At 42.3% G+C, this 21,572-nt stretch overlaps 1 protein-coding gene across 1 annotated transcript in view; it reads right to left on the bottom strand.

The window, feature by feature from the left end:
- Window positions 1-21,572, bottom strand: part of INPP5A (inositol polyphosphate-5-phosphatase A) — a 633,009-nt gene that overhangs the window by 365,429 nt on the left and 246,008 nt on the right. The gene's annotated exons all lie outside the window — the stretch shown is intronic.

The following is a 21,572-nucleotide window of genomic DNA, read 5'->3' as shown; positions in this document are numbered from 1 at the left end:
GAATGCATAGAATGCACTTTTTTGTTAAGTTCTATTGGCAGATAGCATGTCTAATTTGTTTTCTTTTTTTTAAAGGGGCGTTTCGGCCAAGATTTTTTTTTTTTTTTAAGTCAGCAGCTACAAACACTGTGGTTGCTGACTTTTAATAAGGACACTTACCTGTCCAGCAAGCCCGCGATGGCAGCCACCCGAGGCAGATCTGTCCATCAGCTGTCTCCATCTAAACAAAGGGAAACAGGCAGTGGAGCCTCGTGGCTTCACTGCCCCTTTCCTACTGCGCATGCACGAGTCACGCAACGCTTTGTGAATGGCCCCGTTGTTTTCTGTGACACACATGTCCTAGAAGGGAACGGGGCCGCTTGCCGAAGAGGAAGAAGCGCCGCAGAATAGGAAGAGGCAGATTAGGAAGACTGCCTAGCAACAGCGGTTTTAGGCAAGTAAAAAAAATATATATATTTTTTAGATTTTTTAAAGCATATTAATGACTTTTATTTTAAGGTGGCCCTGCATTTTAACGCACAATAAAAACATTGTGTAGAATAATACTTGGCTATGTGTTTTACTTCAAATGACAGTTTGGGAATAGGCAGTTACATTTAAAAAAGATACAATGTAAAATTGACAAGGGACACCAACCTAGTTGTATCTTTGATCTTAAAAACTACGGGATAATGATGGTGTTGCAACTTGCCCAAAAAAATAAAAAATAAAATAAAACATTCTTGATATCACTATAAAAAAAATAAAAAATAAAATAAGCCATTGAAAAGTAATTTGCAATAACTCCATCAGTATCACCAGCAAAGCAGCTTTATTATTATCCCATTAAAGAAGAAGAGAATTGTGCGCTGCATTTGGAGATTTCATAATTTTCCACGTCACGAACGTTAATTCTCCAGTACAAACGCTAGTTTACAAGACCGACCGCATCCGGCTCTTCCTTACATCCGAGCATGCGTGTTTGTACTTTGGACTTTTGTCCGACGGACTTGTGTACACACACTCGGGAAATCCGACAACAAACATTTCTCCGCAAAAAATTGGAAAACCTGCTATCCAACATTTGTCCACAGAAAGACCGACAACAATGGTCTGATGGAGCATACACAGTCTGATTTACCACCAACAGCCTGTCAAACAGTCCGATCATATGTACAGGGCTTGAATATCACATTAAGCTGGTTTCACCCAGGCTTTTTCCGTAGTTCGCATTCACCTGCTCAGCAGGGGATCTTCTTGCTGAGCAGGCGGGTGACAGGTCCGTCAGACCCCGCTGTTCTCTATGGGGCTGTCAGATGGAAAAGGAAACATGTTTGTGGCAGACAGGATCGGATCGGATGCCAGCGGATCAGCCGCTCCATAAAGAGCTATATAGACCGATCAGATCCAGCTGAAAGACGGACAGGCACACCTGCTCGGAAAGCCCATGTGAAACCAGCCTAAGGCCCCTTTCACACAAACGCAGACCGTTCGTTCCATCAGTTGTGTATCAGGTTTTCACATCCACTACCATCACAAAAACGGACTGTTTGTCAATTTCCATTTTTTTTTTAAACGCAACAAAAATAGGGCCTTGATCCGTTTAAAAAAAAACTGATGTTGACGGATGCGGATGTAAATGGATGCACATCCGTTTACATCCGTTTTTCCATAGAGATGCATTGATGTCCGTTTTTCATCCATCAATGGATGGATGAAAAATGGGCAAACCGTCCACATGTGTGAAAGGGGTCTAAATCATATTTTACCAATTGCCGACCAGCCGCCGTTGTCATACGGTGGCAGGTTGGCTCATTCCCACGAATTGCTGTACAGCTTTAACAGCTACAGTGGGTGCACATGACACCGATTCGCGTGGCCAGCGGCCGGCAGACCATGATGTCCACTGTCCACCCGCGATTGAGAGAGCCAGAACAGGGATCCGTCAATGTAAACCGATACTTGTTCTGACAGGGGAGTTCAGAGGGATCGTCTGTTCCTAGTGATCAGGAACAGAGATCTCTCTGTACTCCCAGCAAGTCCCCTGCCCCCCAGTTAGAAACACCTCCCAGGGAACACATTTAACCCCTTGTGTTAACCCCTTCCTTGCCAGTGACATTTACACAGTAATCGGTGCATTTTTATAGCATTGAACGCTTTATAAATGTCAATAGTCCCAAAAAAGGAGTCAAAAAAGTGTCCGATCTGCCAGCTGCAATGTTGCTAAAAATCGCAGATCACCGTCATTACTAGTAAAAAAAAAAAATGCCATAAATCTATTCCCCATTTTGTAGACGCTATAACTTTTGTGCAAACCAATCAATATAGACTTGTGATTTTTTTTTTCTTTTTTTTAACAAAAATATGTAGAGGAATAAACATTGGATTAAACTGATGAAGAAATTTGTTTATTTTTTTGGGATATTTATTATAGCAAAATGTAAAAAAAAAAAAAAAAATTGTTTTTTTTTTTTTTTAAATGTCGCTTTTATTGTTTATATTGCAAAAAATAAACGCAGAGGTGATCAAATGCCACCAAAAGAAAACCATTTGCGGGAAAAAAAAAAAGGAGGTACATTTTGTTTGGGTCGCACGACCATGCAATTGTCAGTTAAAGCGACGCAGTGCCGTATCGCAAATAGCCTGGTCATTAAGGGCAAAAATCTTTTGGTCCTTACAGCGGAGTTTCACCCAAAAATGGAACATCCGCTTTAAGTGCTGGTGACCCCCCTGACATGCCACATTTGGCATATCTTTTTTTTTTTTTTTAAGGGGGGGGAGCAGGTACCCTGTTTTTAGAGGCAACCAGTTCCCACTTGCTCCCCTGGCACCGGAAGATCACCTCTTCCCCCTTCCCTGCAATCTAATGGGACACGTCAAAGGTCCCAGAAGATTGCCCAGCCATTCACAGCACGGCTCGTGCATTCACAGTGCTCTGCCCATTAATTTCAATATGCAGGGCATTTAGGGAGCGCTGTATACAGCGCTCCCAAACCGCCCCAAAGATGCTGCTTGTAGGACTTTTCCTAAAAGCGCACCGCCCCAGTGCGAAAAGACACACTGAAATGAATGGGAGGTGGTTTTCAGGCGCTATTTAGAGGCCATTTTTAGCGCTAAAACACCTGAAAACCGCCTCAGTGTGAAAGGGGTCTTAGTAAAGCCAGCCAACTAATAAGCTTTACCAGTCAAGTAAATGTAGCTGGGAAAACTAAGCCCCACTGCAAAAGGCAGAAGGTGTGAAAAACAACAGCCACCAATTAAAATATTTGTGTTCCAGCCGTTCAGGGAATGTATTCATTTATGTAATGGGTAACTCGCATTGAACTTTGCAATTGGCTGCAAGATCATGATCTCTGAATGGTTACACATTTGAACAGCGACTGTGGCTGTAATTTTTTTCTGAGCTACTTGAAGGGTGGATGCAACATGGGTCCGGTCCAACGGTCATTCCCATCCCCGCCACAACTCCGATTCAGTGTGTGCATCAGCAGTATTGCAGCTATTTGGGTGTAAGAATTTTTCAGCACTCCCCTCTCAGCTACAGCGTGCAGCGCTCAAAGCGCCAGTCTGCCTGGACAGCTCTGGGTGGGGTACTATACTTCGTATTTAGTTTTTGCCTCAGAACAGTAGGGGTTCTGAGGGTTAATTGAGTAGGTAGGCCTTAACACCAGTCTGGCCAGGCTGTGTTTGGAAGTTCTGCCTGGTCATGTGAGCGGTGAGGTTCACATGACAGGCCAGATCAGGTCTGGCTGGATGTTTAGGTATCGGCCTTCTCGGAGCCAATCCGTGGTAGTGCCGGGCCCGCTGGGGAGTCTGGGAAGGGGTACTGGAAGGGGTACTTAAAGGGGTGTGGGTCACGTGTTCGGGGTTTCGGAGTTGTTAGAGAGACCTGTGTGGTCTGGTCTGGTTCCAGGACCGGGGTAGCCCGTGAGGGGTCCCGGTCACGGGGTGTTTGACATCCCGCAACATGTTCCTGTGGAAGGCCCCTGATAGACCCGTCTGGTCTGGGGTAGGGATCCGTCTGTTCCCGAGTCTTGGACCCGGCTGGTCCGAGGCGCAGTAACTGAGGGAGGATTCAAGGTGTCCGGGTGTTCTCTCGGCTTGGAGGGACACTCCAGCTCGTGGAAGTGACCGGGGGAGGACTCTTTGGAGGAGGGCCGGCAAGTGGCATCCTGGGAAGTGCCTGGTTACTGAGTTGGGAAGGACATTGACGAATTCACGCGTTTCCAGTACCATGGATGGGAAACGTTCCAGGTACTAAGGAAAAGGTCTCTGTTCCTTTGGTTACAACTTGTCCATGTTCACAGGACTGTTTCAAGTTTTGAGCCAATGTGCTGACTGCCATGATGTCTGGCTAGAGATCTGTTCAGCCTTGAAGTAACCAGCTGCGAGTGGCTACTCTCTGGGTGGAATTAGACACTCTACTAGACCTGCAGTTCAAGGTGCTTGAGTTCTTCACCCATGCCCTCTGTTCCCTAAGAGACTGTGTTGTTTGGAAGTTAATATTGCAAAATAAAACCCTTTAAAGAGGACTTCATCTGTGTCAGCATTCAAGTTGTTAGGTACCAACCCTGGGAACCCCCAGACATGGAAGAGCAGGCCAAGAGAAGGTAAGTGGTAAGCACAATAAGTCAAGGCAGCACAGCAAAAGGTTGTTGCCGATACTGTTGAAAAACTGTTTAGAAATTACAAGGACAGAGCCAGATTGCACTGGCAGGGAGGACAGTAGCGCAAATCTTTATTATACAAAGGAATTGTGTTACTGTGTACAACCCTTGCCACACAGTGCCATAAGCAATACCACAGCTGGAATGATCAACCTGGCTGTGCAGGATCTGTAGTTGAGCAAATAGGTCAGCTTTTATTGGCTCCAGCGAATTGCCATAGACACGCTCCTAAACCTTGTGGACGGCCTCCCCAGAATAGTTGAAGCTGTTATAGCTACAAAGGGTGGGCCAACTTAATATTGAACCCTATGGACGAAGACTGGGATGCCATTAAAGTTTGTGTGTAAAGGCAGGCGTCCCGATACTTTTGGAAATATAGTGTATGATACAAAGTAGATGCATCTGTGCATTTTTTTTTTTAAATCAAGCAGCATATAAGACAGTAGGCAACATTAAAAGCTGTGCTATTTTATAGAACAAGGTTATATATGTATTTTGACAAAGAGTAGCAGGGTTCCGAATGCAATTAAAAGTACAACTCCATCCCTGAATCACCCATGATCACTACACCGATAATCGCAAATGACTGCTATACATGCAATTGCATGCATCAGTAGATGATCACACAAATTTGGTGCCAATCGTGATTATTCACTACGACATGCTTTACGACAGCGTTAACAAAACTCACACATACGCACCCAGCCTTAGATAGTCCATGACAGATAGCGCTCTTACATTTTTTCTGCGGTGACACCTTTGCCAACTTCTTTAAATCATGGTTTGAAAAACAGTTAAACCGCCAAATGTGGATAAGTGGTAATAATTTGCCCCAATGATTAGAAAAATAAGGCTTTGCCAAAGCTCCCAAATGTGTGCCAGTCCATGGAAGCCAAACATAAAATGGCTGCTTTGGCATCAGTACCCCAAGGGTGCATTAGTGGTTTTGTCCCGGCTCTAAACTGCCCATAAAGTGGCAACCTTTCCTGACTCATTAGTAAGCTGCATTATTCTACAAGTGTGCCGCCTGCACATTTTCAGCAAGTTGCTCAGAACAGGTCAGACAAATTATCAGCACAGTGCTCTTTAATACATCTACTTTTACTACTGTACTAAAACAAGACAACTGCTAAAATTATTGGAAAATAAATTTGTAATTTGTTCCTCGTTTAGCCAGTTCTGAAGCTGGAGTTAGGAAAGTCATTAATGTTATGCCTTCCTATTGATGTTCTGAGCCTTTCAAAAGGATAAGTAATGTTTTTTCTATACTCATCCATGTGGCCAGTTAAATTAGACACATTATTTCTGTGCAGTTAGCGCACGCACTAATCAATAGACTCTTGGACAGAGCACTAAGACTCAGTGAAGGGTTGTTTGTAGCATTTACTACTACACATCCATGCCCCAATTTATACTGATGCCGCATTGATGGCAATGCCCAAAAAGAGATAGAAATATATAAATATAAATATAAATATATATATAAATATATATATATATAAATATATATATATATATATATATATATATATATATATATATATATAAATATATATATATATATATATATATAAATATATATATATAAATATATATATATATATATATATATATAAATATATATATATATATATATATATATATATATAGAGAGAGAGAGAGAGAGAGAGAGAGAGAGAGAGAGAGAGAGAGAGCGCGAGAGCGCGAGCAAGCAAGATCTAGCGATAGAGAGCGCGAGCTCTAGATCTAGAGAGCGCGAGCTCTAGATCTAGAGAGCGCAAGCTCTAGATCTAGAGAGCGCGAGCTCTAGATCTAGAGAGCGCGAGCTCGAGATCTAGAGAGCGCGAGCTCGAGATCTAGAGAGCGCGAGATCGAGATATAGAGAGATATAGAGAGATATAGAGCGCGAGAGCGCGAGAGAGAGAGCGCGAGAGAGAGAGAGCGCGAGAGAGAGAGAGCGCGAGAGAGAGAGAGCGCGAGAGAGAGAGAGCGCGAGAGAGAGAGAGCGCGAGAGAGAGAGAGCGCGAGAGAGAGAGAGCGCGAGAGAGAGAGAGCGCGAGAGAGAGAGAGCGCGAGAGAGAGAGAGCGCGAGAGAGAGAGAGCGCGAGAGAGAGAGAGCGCGAGAGAGAGAGAGCGCGAGAGAGAGAGAGCGCGAGAGAGAGAGAGCGCGAGAGAGAGAGAGCGCGAGATAGAGAGCTAGAGAGATTTTAGATATTCAGACCATAGGCCGCACACTGCATCAAATTGGTCTGCATGGCTGTTGGTGCAGAAGGAAGCCTCTTCTAAAATATGATGCACAAGAAAGCCCGCAGTTTGCTGAAGACAAGCAGACTAAGGACATGGATTACTGAAACAATGTCCTGTGGTCTGAGGAGACCAAGATAAACGTATTTGGCTCAGATGGTGTGAAGCGTGTGTGGCGGCAACCAGATGAGGAGTACAAAGACAAGTGTGTCTTGCCTACAGTCAAGTATGGTGGTGGGAGTGTCATGGTCTGGGGCTGCATGAGTGCTGCCGGCACTGGGTAGCTACAGTTCATTGAGGGAACCATAAATGCCAACATGTACTGTAACAAACTGAAGCAGCGCATGATAAGCCAATGAAAGTCAACTTGGCCTTGTGTTTTGGATCATTGTCATATTGGAATGTCCAAGTACATTCCATGCGCAGCTTCCTGGCTGATGAATGCAAATGTTCCTCCAGTATTTTTTTTTATAAAATACTGCCATTCATCTTGCCATCAGTTTTGACCAAATTTCCTGTGCCTTTGTGTAGCTCACACATTCAAGACATCAGCAATCCACCTCCATGTGTCACAGTAGGAAGGGTGAACCTTTCATCATAAGCCTTGTTGACTCCTCTCCAATTGAAGCATTTATGGTTGTGGCCAGAAAATACAATTTTGGTCTCATCAATCGAAATGACTTTGTGCCAGAAGGTTTGAGGCTCGTCTGTCTGTTTGGCATATTCTAAGTGGGATACTTTGTGGCCTTTGTGCAGTAATGGCTTTCTTCTGGCGTCCCAACCATGCAGCCCATCTACCTTCAAAGTTATTGTGCATCTTGAAACAGCCACACAACATGTTTTCAGAGTCCTGTATTTCACCTGAAGTTATTTGTGGGTTTTACTTTGCATCCCAAACTATTTTCCTGGCAGTTGTGGCTAAAATGGTAGTTTGTCTACCTGACCGTTGTTTGGTTTCAACGGAACCCCTCATTTTCCATGTCTTGATTAGAGTTTTAAAACTGCTGATTTGCATTCTCATTTCCTTGGATATCTTTTTATATCCCTTTCCTGTTTTATACAGTTCAACTACTTTTTCCCGCAGATCCTTTGACAATTCTTTTGCTTTCCCCATGACTCAGAATCCAGAAATGTCAGCACTGGATGAAAGATGCAAGGGTCTGTCAGGAGTCCAGAAACTCATTTACCTTTTATACACTAATTACAAACAGATCACAGGTGAGGATGGTGACCTTTAATAGCCATTCAAACCTCTTTGTGTCAACTTGTGTGCATGTTATTGGACCAAAATCACCAGGGTATGTAAGCTTTTGATAAGGGATATTTGGGTAGTTTGTTACGATTTAAAAAGAGTAAAACACGGTTGATTGAGTATGAGCACCATTGTATAATTATATATCACATTCCAACACAAAACAAAAACAAAAAAAAATCCTTAAACAGGATGGTGTACTAAACCCATAGGTACATTTTTTTAAATAGTTTAACCAAAACCTTTGCTACGTGGATGATTGGGTTTGATAATAAAGTTGGCAGTGTCTCCACCCAGGACAGGGCCTCTGAACAGAGGATTCCCTAACCAGTAATGTAATCAAAGTAGCCATAAGTTAAACACAGGTTTAAGCGTATGGAAATAAGCTTTATGTAAAAAAAAAAAAAAAAAAAAAAAGAAGGATTAATAATAATACATGCATCCAATGTACAAATGGGTATTATCAGCAAAGGGCTCAAAAAGAGCTCTGGCGGAATTGTGCCCATATAGCTGGATAGAGAATAAATATATATATATATATATATATATATATATATATATATATATATATATATATATATATATATATATATATATATATATAGTTAAAAATAAAGATACCTCCAGATGAATGTTTCAGCAAAGTTCAGTTGCAGGGGCCTCCAAGTAAGACCATGTGGTGTAAATTATTTCGTCAGAGACCTAAAGACGAGATCGGGGGTGATGGGGAGAGCCTCCAACCAGACAGGAACGCAGCTTCTCACACTCAGAAATTGTGGTGTGGCACTGGAACTCAGAGTCAGCTTATTTACTCTGTGCTTTAGTAGTTTTTAATCTGACAAGGAACAGACCTCTAACTACCAGGAGTGGCCATCAGATGCCTACCCTGGCTCTAGCCTATACTGGTTATTGAACCTTAGACTAAAACTAGCTTTAGCAACCCAGACCAGATAGGACAAGGTGAACTAAAATAGCAAAGCTGTATATAAACGATTGCAATAAACAGGTTCACCTACTAATATACTGGAAGGTGACCACTACACATATACAGTAGCACAGACCAAACCATCTAGCACTGTGCATGTGAGGCAACATCGGGACAGAGATAGTCACAAGGATTTAGAAACACACTCAAAGCTGTGGGCAGCTCTAGTTAAACTATTAGAATACTTGATTAATAGTTACCACTTCTGGTCTGGGTGAAAATACAACAGCAACAACTTCCCTGGACAGGTGTCAGAGGTTCTCCCTCTTGGTCCACTTTTTTGAGGGGGTTTTACCCCACAACCCAGGGACAAGAAGTGCATACATAATTACACATTACATGGTCCATATTGGCAGCTAACAGTAAAATGCAGTAGGTCCCTACAAGTGTATCACTTTAACAATCCAGGGTTTAAAACTGGAAATGGGAACCTTTTCCTATAAAGCCACATTGATAAACTGGTAGCCAAAATTTCAAGAATATTCAACATTAACTAGACTATAATGCTATTTCATTTGGATGGATGAAGAAAAAAAAAATGCTATGCATCACAACAGAACCTGCCATTAATGTAGCACCAAATTAAAAAGGAAAACCACAAGCTAAGTTTTTTCTTCTCTCCACTTTTATAGACTATCCCTTGGTCGAACAATGAAACAGCCTGACTTCACTGGCAGCTTGCTTGTTCAAGGTCACAATGTATTTAAATCAGGAAAACATAACAGGCAGATAAATGCATTTTCAGAACATGGTAAACAAGCTAAACCCCCATGTTTCTCTCAGCATAGGCCCCACATAACAGATCAGAACACCTTAAGTCAAGAATGAAATTTTAGATGGTGTCAGACAGAATCACGAACCATTAAATCAACAGGTGACACTTTGCAATAGATTTGTAGACTGTTACACACTCTTATGGTCTACCCATCCCATGGTGCTTAATGATTGCATAATTAAATTTATTAAATCCATTTCCAAAGCTTGCAGGTGCTGCATCACCCACTACCCACCTCCTCCCAGAAACTAATTTTACTACAAGTCGATCTGTACTCCGTTGACCTCCAACCAGAGCTCTCTTCTAACTGGAAGTCTAACCAAGTACTCTAAGCTCCTCCCGAACAGCCTACAGTCCACACCAAAATGCAAGCCTGATCTCCGCTTTCAGTTAGGTTGTATCAGTTTAGAAGGATAAGAATCGCTAATCACAATGTCCATTTCAAATAACTTAATGACATTCAAAGAAAGACAGGGAAACTAAAGGGCATGTCTAAATATTTGACAGGAGTAGTTCTTTAAACATAAAAATATACAAAGCAACAACCCAAGTTTTATAATTGTTTTGAAGAATACTGATCCCAATTGGTCCAAGAAAACACAAAATTTAAAAAAGGCAAAAACGATATCTAGCCCGGCCTGCAGCCGTCATATCTTTACGGCACGTTACTGGATCCATTAGGCAGCAAAAGGGTTAACGCCATACCGTCAGCACACTGTGGAACCGTTTCCAAACATCAATAAAGTCATTATCTGGAATCAGCAAACAGTATCCAGATATATATACTGCATCCAGTCATCTAAGTCTTATTTATGATCCAATTAAAATCCTTTAGGCCAACGCATTAGATGGTTCTTCAAAGTGTATTTCATTAAGTCTCCAGCAATTAATGTCAGATTTTGGGCAAGCATTTCTCTGGAGGGCTTTTCTGTGGCATACAAAACATTGACGTTTCACTGCCAGAAAAAAAAAAAAACACAATTGTATCAGAAAGAAAAATCATTTTCTGGACTGATAGCCAAAGATGAGTAAGTTAATGCAATGAAACATCTTGTAGAGTTTGAAAACCACGCTCAGTTTAAACTTGAAAAAGTGGTTCTTAAACATGCCATAAACAAACATCCTATAGAGCAGTGGTCATCAACCCTGTCCTCAGGGCCCACTAACAGGCCAGGTTTGCAAGATAACTGAAATACATCCCAGGTGATATTATTCGCTGCTCAGTGATTGCAGTATTCTAGTCTGCATCTCCCCAAGGTAATACATAAAACCTGGCCTGTTAGTGGGCCCTGAGGACAGGGTTGATGACCACTGCTATAGAGCCTAGCCTTCACCCTGGCATTCATTTGCTACGCCTGGTTCCCTGCTACCTAAAGCCTTTGGTTCCAAATAGCATGTAATGTCAGGCTTGAAAAACATAGGCAACAGCATTTATGGGGTCGAGGAACACTTTCTCAACTCAATGCAGTGTATTCTTTTCATTTGAAGCCTTCGGTACATCCTAGAAGCCATGTGAAAGTCATGCTTAAATGCAAGCTAGTCTGCTTATTGGTTGAAGCAACAGGCTGTCTGAGCCAACTGCCTTCTTCTAAAGCAGAAGCATGAGAGGAAAGTTGCACAGAATTATGTGAAACAGACCTTTAGCCCTTCTAGAAATTGTGAAACGTCTACTAAACCTGACTATTTGGTCTACTAAAACTCACCAACTGTGGCAAGTCATTCAACTCAATTCTGAATTTCATATTTTAGGACTGAGCAACACTGGAGATGCCAGCCAAAAGTGATTTTTGCTGCTGCCGTTTTAAAGTCCATTGAGGGACACAGGGATAAAGTCCATCATAGACACATGAGCTGAGCTGCTGCCTTTAGGAGTTTGACCTGCCCCCAATGGTCATGCTTCAGTTTTTAGAACAAGCAGTACATAAGACCAGGTCCAAAGGGGTGAGAAAATAATTTTACAGTAACAAAAACCTTACTTTATCATCTGTTGAGGGACTGTCAGAGAAGGCTTGCCCATAGTACAGATTTTGTTCCAAAGCGCATACATGTGCACAGGCAAGCAGCTAACCATGCAGGCACATATGCACGCCCGAGCCCGTCACCAATACTGGCATCAAATGGACTATTTAAATGGGGCTGCTGCACTGTCTCATTGACGTCTGATCTACAGAGTTGCTGTGCAACTTTGCCTTTGACTACATCTGAATGCCACCTGCTCCGACCCTGGTTTGTCTCTGAAATCTGCCTTCTGCTTTACTTGATCTGCTCCACTGTTGCTGACCTTGGCCTGTGACCCAACTACTACTTCGCTTGCGTTTATGCTTGATCTGGTCATGGCTTACTGACCTGGTTAGTCTGACTCTGCATCCTGCCTTACTTTGTATGCCAAGTGCTTGCTGACTGGTCCTCTTCCTACTTGGTCCTCACCAGTTGGCCCAGCACTGGTAACCCAGTCACCTGCCAAGCATCTGAAACTATGGTCTTCCAGCCCGGGTCTGTCAGGACCTGACCTACCTGCTGTCTTTGCCACCTGGCTCACCCTTGGAAGCAATACAGTAGCTACCTACCTGTGCAGATCTTTGGACAAACTACAGGCAATCATACCTCGCCAACCCTATTGTGGCCATTGTCTCAAAGTCATAGATGTATGGAACTTCTAAAAGCTTTGCAGTTAAGGGGTAAGCAATGGGCACTGAGACATCCAACAGACTGGGGATAAAGCAAAGAAAGATTTTGCAGCAAAGTCAAAGAAAAGTTGAAGAGCAATAGGGAACCGCTTCTGCAAAGTCCACCATCAAAGGGGAGGCTGGTGTAGCAAAGGCAGATCAGGAACATCACAAGGGAAATACTGACAATAAAAGGAGACCTCAACAGTAAGTGGAGGATAACCAAACAACCACAACCACCAAGAGGAAACTACAGGTGGAAACAACTAGGACCAACAGCAAGGTGGGCAATAAACTAAACAGGTGAACAAAAGGCTAAAGCCTGCGAAAATGCTTTCTAGATTTTCAGGAAAAGTAAAGTCCAGGAAATAAGATACAGAAGGGAGACACAAGAGATCTTTCAAAATACACCAACAGTAAGGTGTGACTGTCTGGAAAACCAGATAGACCGCGTTTTTCCTCAGCAAAGCTGAGGAGAAAGCATCCAGACCCCTAGGACACTAGCAAAAAAAACGAAGCATAATATAAGGAGCCGGGTTTAGGGAGGGCAAGCCTTCAACAAATTTTTCTTTGCAAATGTCAACCTCCTGAAGGCTGCAGACTAACCCATGCATCGGATTCACTTCATCCTCGTGAAAATTAAGAAGCTTTGGCTGGGACATACTCTTAAAGCAAACCTGCAAGATCCATCACTTTGTATAAACTGACTGTCCCCTGTGGTACCTGTACTAGTCTTTAAATCTGGTATTTTGTTCCTAGCAAGCAAACTGGATTCCAGGCTATATATCCGACCACCCTATGTCCTTTCATACAACTATTAAATGCCTAAGTCTCTGTGGACAATAGGCTCACTATAAAAGAAAAGACCACCATAACAAAAATATAAACAAAAATGCTAAAAGCACACATTCTGTAGTTTACGGTTAAGTGAAGTTATTTTTCATTCCACAACCAGCTGCAAAAAAAATCAAAAAATCAAAATTGCTTCGCTACAATTATGGCAACTTAGCGCTATTTTTTTTATTTTTTACACAGAGCTGGGGATAACATTTTTAAACATCCGAAGCAATATTTTAAGGATTACCGCAGCAGGTATCTTTGGTTACAGACTTTTGAGGGGTTTTTATACATGCAGAGAGGTGCCAAGGGTGAAGCGCTTATTCATTACAACAGTAGAGCTTCAAATATTGGGCACAGAGTTTAAAGGATACCTCTACTGAGAGAAATATGGATGGGGTCATTGCTGACTTACTGAAAACCACAGTTACCTTGCTATCATGATCTAATGGCTTCAATATTTTCTGAAACCAGAAGTGGCTGCCCATCTTTTGGTACACGTTTCCTTTTTACAACAGGTTTCTGAAAATCCACCTGCAACTCCAATTCTTGCTGAACTACAAGGCTCATAATATATAGATTACAACAGGGCTCGACAAAACCCGGGCGCCAGGTCGCATTGGCGACTAGAAATAGCGACCTCGCGCCTGGGGCAGCACAGCTGGGGGTATCCTGTCTCTGTGGACCACCCCAGCGTGATAGCGTCGGGCCGTTCCGCCGGCGGCCGAAAATTTAGGCCGCGGCTTTGAGGCCTTCTGCGGTCCTATGATTCCTTATGGAATCTGGCGCCCTCTTGTGGTCGCCGTTGGTATGACAAACCAGCAATGCTAATGAAGCTTCCTCTGTCTGTTTTATATTACCTGCCTCTTCTTCCCTTTATTTAGAACCCCCTAAACATTATATATATTTTTTATTCTAACACCCTAGAGAATAAAATGGTGGTTGTTGCAATAATGTGTCACACTGTATTTGTGCAGCGGACTTACAAGCACACTTTTGTTGGGAAAAATAATTTAGTTAATAAAAAATTAAGACAACAGTAAAGTTAGCCCAATTATTTTTTATATTGTGAAAGATAATGTTACGCCGAGTAAATTGATACCCAACATGTCACGCTTCAAAATTGCACCCGCTCATGGAATGGCGACAAACTTTTACCCTTTAAAATCTCCATAGGCGACGTTTAAAAAAATTCTACAGGTTGCACGTTTTGAGTTACAGAGGAGGTCTGGGGCTAGAATTATTGCTCTCGCTCTACCGATCACGGCGCTACCTCCTATGTGTGTGTCATGGTTATGCATTAGAGTTGTTCTCCTTACCTGTCTGCATGTGTTCATTTCTAGAGACCAGCCGAGCTTCACCTGACTGCTTTTGTTTCCTTCCTCTGGAATGGCTCCACCCTAGCCCCTATCAGACTACACTATATTAACATTTGCACTGCTAGCCTATCCTGCTGATCAACCTTTGTGTATTAGCTTCCTGTTTCCTGTCGTCTGCTCTGCTACTGATTTCCGTTACCGACCTTGGCGTGTTCTGACCATCCCTGCTTGCCTGTGACCCTGACCTATTGGCGTATACCCGACTATTCTGTTCTGCTTGTGGCCCCGACCTTGGCTTTGTCCCTCACCATCCCTATCCTCCTGTTACCTACTGTGGGTGTGAGCTGGGGGACCCTGGGGGTCGCGACCTGGAGCCAGTTGCAGCCAAGACCATCTTCACCACTCGAAGCTCTGGTGAACACCAGCTGGCTCTTAGACTTCGCGCCCCGGGGAATCTTACGCTCTTACCCCAGTGGGACCTGTCCCCCGTCTGCAGCCGTCAGCCGTAGGGTCCACAGCCTTGCGGTGCACCCCCAACCCTACGGTGTGCACCTGTCACCTGGGCTCTAGGTGACCTGACAGTGTGGTTCGAACACCGATTTTATATGGGGGCAGGACAGGGCGCGTTTAAAAATTATAATTTTTTCTTCTTATTTTAACTTTTTTTTTTCCACTGTTCTTTTAAAAAAAACGTTGTGTCACTTTTATTCTTATTACAAGGAATGTAAAAATCCCTTGTAATAGAAAAAGCATGACAGGTCCTCTTAAATATGAGATCTGGGGTCAGAGAGACCTCGGATCTCATATTTACACAAAAATGCAATTGAAAAAAAAATTGTCATTTGAAAAAAATAAATAAAATGTCCCTCTAAGAGCTATGGGCAATGACTTGGAGACGGGGGGGGCAGCGACGGCGCTGCTATCTTCCCCTCACTCGCCTCCATGTCAGGCCAGGGACAGGTCCGGATCGCCGTCACGGACCTGGCTCCTAACTTTTTAAGCTGGCTCCTAGATTCCAAGCAAATTTGTCAACCCCTGGATTACAAGTCTACTCACGTGGACATCCAGCAGCATGCAAGAAAACATCAGCTGGAAAGTGCTGCCACCCTGTGACCAGAAGACAAAATGCACTGCCCATATGCACAGATGATATTACAGAAACTAAACTTGCACGTTCCATATCCATTAATTTGATATATTTTGGACTGCAGAGAGTAATTTTAAAATTCCTTAATTATAATGTATAGAGCAGCCTTTCTCAACACAGAGGAACCCTTGAAATAGTTCTCCGGTCTCGGGGAATCCCTGCTAAAAAATAGAAATCTACAACTCATGATACATTAGTGTGATGGTCAGTGGGAAGAATGGTCCCTACACTTGTGGTCATTGGGAAGAATTACCTCCATACAGATAGCTAAAATGATCAATGCTGTCGGTGGGAACTTATCCGAGAGGCAGAAATGGCCCAATGCTGAAGGAACCCCTACAACCTCTGAAGGAACCCTGGTTGAGAATCAATGGTATAGAGCAGGGATATGCAATTAGCGGACCTCCAGCTGTTGCAGAACTACAATTCCCATAAGGCATAGCAAGACTATGACAGCCACAAGCATGACACCCAGGGGCAGAGGCATGATGGGACTTGCAGTTTTGCAACCCCTGGGGGTCCGCTAATTGCATATCCCTGGTATAGAGGCTTGTTTTACCAAACGTGAAAACTGAACACTAATCGAGAGGAAAGGTGACCAGGAGGAAGGAAGGAAAGAAATCTGTATGGAAAATCCAGCACGCATTATTTGCTGACCTAATAGCACTGAAGAGGACCAGTAAAGGGGTCTGCATTGCTTAAGGTCCTTTCGTCAGCTTAAATCCATGTTAGAGGTCCATCCACTATGAGCATGAGGTCCCATAAGAGGAGTTTAGTGCCAATTTAAATAATGGCATCTTAATCACAATGACATAGGCAGAAACTATCAGTTATATTTAAATTATTCAACTTTGTATTATTTTACACTTTATTTATGACTGAAAGTCTATTCAGCATTTGTTATTACAGTAGATCTATACATCTTAGGTTACATATTTCTGTACACACGTTTTAAAGTAATCACTTTATTTTTTTTTATACACTTTGCACATATTGCGCTTTTTTCAATTGACATTTATTTTAACATATATTGTAATCTAGTTCCTGCTGCTGATCCAAACTAATTAGATCACATATCTGTGGCGCAAATTATACATTCATTGAGAAATCAGCGCATTTAGACAAAAAAAATAAAAATACCTTTAAGCAAATTGCAAAAAAACTGATTAGTGTAAGTCAGTTTGTTGTGACCTATAGCTATGGGTTAGTGTAAATAAGGGCATTTATTTTTATTTTTTAATAAATGCCCTTAAACTAACCCATAGATATAGGTCACAACAAACAGACTTACACTAATCTGTGTTTTCCAATTAGCTTGAAGTCATTTTTTACTTGGCTTAACACTCAGAAGAGATGTCCACACATGGAAATAGAAATTAAAACACCCTTGACATAGACCTAATAGAGACATTAGAAAAAGATAAGTCGCATAAAAAAGGTTGAATATTTTCTAGAGTCATACCAAGGATTACATCATATAGCAATTTTAGATAAAGAGCATAAACAAAAAGTTCTATATTTTAAGAATGGAACTGTATATGGGTTGAGGGAAAAAAAAGAAAAGAAAAAAGGAAATTAAAAAAAATAAATAAAAGAAAAATAAAATTGGTATTTAGCTCCCTCTAGTGTTAAACAGATAGTGACACAAACACACTACTACATATCTGTGCTATATCTATACCTAATGATGTTACAAATCACCTAATCACTAATAAAAAAGCCAGTGGGAATCAGCGGAATTCCTTCAGTTCTGGGAAGAAGCTGGCATTTTCTGAGGCCAATTAAAATCTACAGCAAGCTGCGCACCTGCTATAAATCTTTCTCAATTTCCCTCCTCAATTAATGGCCAATTAACACAGCACGACTCAACTAAAAATATTACCAGGATATCATTAGTCTACCAAAAATTAACTTCACCTTTCTGTTACTAAAATAGACATAATTCCTATGGAAGGAATAGAAAATGTGACATGTTATTAAGGAAAAAATGTTGTGTCAGTATTTTATTTTTATTAATAATCATTTTTAGGTCCGTTAAGCTGTCAATATTCTTCAAAAAGGAAGCAAGCAATTAACAAATGTTGACAGTTTTTCCCAGTAATGAAATGTATTATACTCCCTTTATAAAATATATATCTTATTGTACTTGTTTTTTCAGAAATAAATCATTTACAGCACATTTGTTATTTCATTATATGGCATGTTGGGGCTTTTGAAATGGAAGGACGTTGATTAAAAAAAAAAAAAAAAACAATCCCAAAAAATGCAATAAAATTTTAAAATCTAGGAATCCAGGAACATTGTCAACAGTGAAAAACTGAAGAATGTTTGTAAAATTTTTAGCAAGCCTCTTTTTTTTCCCATTTGCAATGAAGAGCATTATTACAGTGTATGCAAACGTTTAATAAGGACTGACGATTCATTTAAAATAAACCCTTATTCAGGTTGACCCATATCAGATGTGTTTGTTACACTGAGCATCTTATTGTAGCGGCCATAACCCATTGCAGGGCGGCCTTGACTTAATGGGCTTAACGGTTACCTTCTCTTGGCCAGCTCTTCCACTTCTAGGGGTTCCCAGGGTTGATACCCAACGACTTAAACACTGACAAGGATGAAGTTTTTAAAAAAAGGTTTTATTTTGCAGTAGAACTTTGAATTAACACCGTCTCTTAGGGAACAGAGAGCAGGAGTAAAGAACTCAGGCACCTTGAACTGCAGGTCTAGCAAAGTCTATTTCCACCCAGAGAGTAGCCACTCGCAGCTGGGAACTTCAAGGCTGAACAAGTCCCTAGCCAGAGATCATGGCAGTCAGCACGTTGACTCAAACTTGAACAATTAAGGGTGGATAGGAACCTTTTTCCTCCGTACCTGGAACGTTTCCCGTCTCCTCAATGGTACTGGAAAATTGTGAATTTGTCAATGTCCTTCTCAACTCAGTAACCAGGCACTTCCCAGGATGCCACTTGCCGGCCCTCCTCCGAACAGTATTTCCCCGGTCACTTCCACGAGCTGCGGTGTCCCTCCAAGCCGAGAGCACACCCGAACACTTTGAATTCTCCCTCAGTTACTGCGCCTCAGACCAGCAGGTTCCGAGACTCAGGAACAGACTGATCCCTACCCCAGACCAAGCAGGTCCAACAGGGGCCCACTGACAGGAACATGTTGCAGGATGACGAACACCCCGTGACCCCTCACGGGGCTACCCCGGTCCTGGAACCAGACCAGACCACACAGGTCTCTCGAACAACTCTGGAACCCCGAACATGTGACCCACACCCCTTTAAGTACCCCTTCCCAGACTCCTCAGTGGGCCCCGGCACTCCCACTGATTGGCTCCGAGAGAGCCGATACCTAAACATCCAACCAGACCTGATCTGGCTTGTCATGTGCACCTCACCGTCCACATGACCAGGCAGAACTTCCAAACATAGCTTGGCCAGACTGGTGTTAAGGCCTACCTACACAATTAACCCCCAGAACCTTTACTGTTCTGGATGCCAAAAACTAAATTTACAGGCATTTGACATTTGATACCAAATGTCATCCGCTACATTATATATTCATTGCTATCCTGAGTACACTGCATTATCGTGATGTCATATTTTACATTTTAAGAACTTGGTGTGGCCATATATGGCAAACTAGTTAGAAACAAAATCGGTGTATAAAAAGAACTCCTCCTGCGTGCTGTATAAATAAGCGACTAATTATGAAAAACAATGAAAATGAAAAAAACTTGAAGACTAAAAAAAAAAAAAAAAAAAAGGAGCACGGGGATTACTACAAAGACTGCTGCCATCTGTAGTTCAACCATCACAGGATTGTGACCATCATCTGTTATTTGAGTGGATTTTCTTGCACTGTTTGTAGGCACATATATCACATAGTGATGTCAACACTTGTGTCATATGCATTAATTTAATTGTGTATTTATTTAGTATACACTTTGTGACCTTGTCAGAAACCATGAAATCAGACCAAGACAGAAGTACAGTTAAATCACACTCGTTAATAAAAGAAAATACAACAAACATAGTCAAAACATAGCCAGATTTCGGTAACCGGAGTGGCTAGTCAGCCAAGCCAGAGTCAGGGATCAGTGTAGTGGAACAGCAAGCAGGATCTGGAGCCAGAAGGAATGTCAGCAAAGCAAGTCTTTAAACAGGAACGCAGGAGATGGTCTCTCTGATGTTGACCAAGACGAAGGCAGAGATCCTCTGGGCTGGATGGCTTAAAGAGGAAGTAAACCCTGATGAGTTTACTTCCTCTTTCATTCCCTGCAAAGGCAAACCATAATGGACCACTATGCATCGCATAGTAGTCCATTATGTGTCACTTACCTGACACAGGAGCCAGCGAAGTCAACGCTGTCCCCTGTAGTCCGGCGCATCCATCTTCTCGGTGGGTCTCGCAGCTCCGCCGCTGTCATTCGGCGAAGCCGCGATGACGTCACTCCGGCGCATGCGCACGGGAGCCGACACGCGCGGCAGCTCCGTCGTTGGAAATGCCGTGATCAGTGCGCCTGCGCGCCGCCGTCTACGGCGCATGCGCCGTAGACAGCGGTGCCTATCTTTGGGCAAATATCTCGTAAACCGTATAGGTTTAGGAGATATTTCTTGGACAGGTCAAAGTGTGTTGTAAGGGTTTACAACCACTTTAAGTAGGCCGGTCTGACAAGCAGGATATCATCAACAGGTGAGTAGCTGTGGAGAGAGATGGGAGCAAGTATACTTGCCCGTTTGGTTCTTGGGTAAACCAATTCAGGCAAAAAAGATTCCATAAACTGCTAGGTCTGCAGCAGTAAAATGTGTATAAAAGTATTTTTTTCAAGGTTTACAAAATCAATCCATAACACACAGTGCCTACACCCCGCATTGCCCCGTGTGTACTCGTCCACACACAGAGCTGCAACTGCTAAGGACCAATTGGACGTTTTTAGTGTAGGTGCACACATGTATACTATGTATAGCAAGTTCAATGGTAATCTGTATATGTTTTTTGAAACTTATGAAATGGGTGGTGAAAAAAAATAAAAATAAATTATTATATATATATATATATATATATATATATATATATATATATATATATATATATATATATACATACATATATATATACATATATACATATATATATATATAATAATTTATATTTCTGTCTACAACACTTCACTTCTGGCCTCTCTGGACTCTCTGGCCCCCCTCACCACACACAGAATCAAGCCCCGACCCCTTCAACCTTGGCAAACAGATGTCACTAGAAGTTTGAAAAAACGTAGTCGTGCTCATGAGCGCCTGTGGCGCAAGACCAAGTCTCAGAGAGATTTCAACCAATATAAATCTGCCCTCCAAAACTACAATTCTAGCCTCCTCTCTGCCAAGCAGAACTATTTTATCACTCTCATCAGCAACCTATCATCCCGCCCCCGTCAACTCTTCTCTACTTTCAACTCTCTACTTCGTCCTCCACCACCTCCACCCACCAACTCACTCACTGCCCAGGAGATTGCTAATCACTTCAAACAGAAGATTGATACAATTCGCGCAGAGATCTCTACTGTTCTAATACCCTCCACGCTTTACACATCATGCCCACAGTCACAATCATTACTTCCCTCTTTCAACCCCACCACTATAGACGAAGTTGCTAAACTACTTGGTAATGTCCACCTTACCACCTGCCCTCTGGATCCTGT

Source organism: Lithobates pipiens, unplaced genomic scaffold (genome assembly GCF_037356315.1).
Source record: "Lithobates pipiens isolate NorthernLeopardFrog02 unplaced genomic scaffold, aLitPip1_a1.2 Scaffold_25, whole genome shotgun sequence".
Lineage (NCBI taxonomy): Eukaryota > Metazoa > Chordata > Amphibia > Anura > Ranidae > Lithobates > Lithobates pipiens.
This window is presented reverse-complemented; position numbering and strand designations above follow the sequence as displayed.